Source organism: Limulus polyphemus, unplaced genomic scaffold (genome assembly GCF_000517525.1).
Source record: "Limulus polyphemus unplaced genomic scaffold, Limulus_polyphemus-2.1.2 Scaffold2975, whole genome shotgun sequence".
Taxonomy (NCBI): Eukaryota; Metazoa; Arthropoda; class Merostomata; order Xiphosura; family Limulidae; genus Limulus; species Limulus polyphemus.
In genome coordinates, this window is record NW_013668585.1 from 20259 (window position 1) to 21041 (window position 783).

Below are 783 nucleotides of genomic sequence, written 5' to 3' on the forward strand. Positions count from 1 at the left end.
GTTGATGGCCTATAGAACAGCAGAGCATGAAGCCACTGGTTACACTCCATCAAAGTTAATGTTTGGTCAGGAACTTCAGTTGCCAGTGGGTCTGATAACAGGATGCTCACCTTACGAAGAGCTGGCTTGAAAATGTGTCAGAGTTCGTGAAAGTGTTATCTGAAAGGATGGATGATATTCACCATCAAGTACATTCAACCTTGAAAAAGTCTACTAATTCCATGAAGCTATGTTATGATAAGAAGTCTACTGAAGTCAGCTTTGTACCAGGAGACAAGGTGTGGTTGTATAATCCCAGGAAGACCAAAGGGACGTCTCCTAAGTTGTCATCTCCATGGGAAGGCCCATATGACATAGTAGATCGTCTCTCAGACGTGACTTTTCGGATAAAATGTGGTCGGTGAGGTAAGCCAAAGGTGGTGCATGCCAACAGGCTTTGGCGTTATCACGGTCCAGAACATTTCAGTTGGAACGAATTGAACAATGGAACAGATGACGCTGCTGAAGACGTATCACCCGAAAAAGCCACTGTCGAAGAAGAAACTCTACCCGGTTTTGAGAAGGGAAACAGTGAAGCCCTAAATGAAGTTACTACCACTGATGTGTCTATTACCGATAATAGGACATTTCCTGATGGAGCAGATGAACCCCACGTGAAGCAGAAGCCAACGAGACAGAGATCAGTATGGAAGATGATACATCCCGTAAAATTAAGAGACTTTGTTGAATTTTAATTTTGTGTTTGTAAATTCTGTACATTTAATTAAGTTATTGTTAATTATC

General features: G+C 41.9%; 1 protein-coding gene across 1 annotated transcript in view; it reads right to left on the minus strand.

Annotated features, from left to right (window-relative positions):
• LOC106468349 (centromere/kinetochore protein zw10 homolog) overlaps window positions 1-783 on the minus strand; it is a 19878-nt gene that overhangs the window by 12929 nt on the left and 6166 nt on the right. The gene's annotated exons all lie outside the window — the stretch shown is intronic.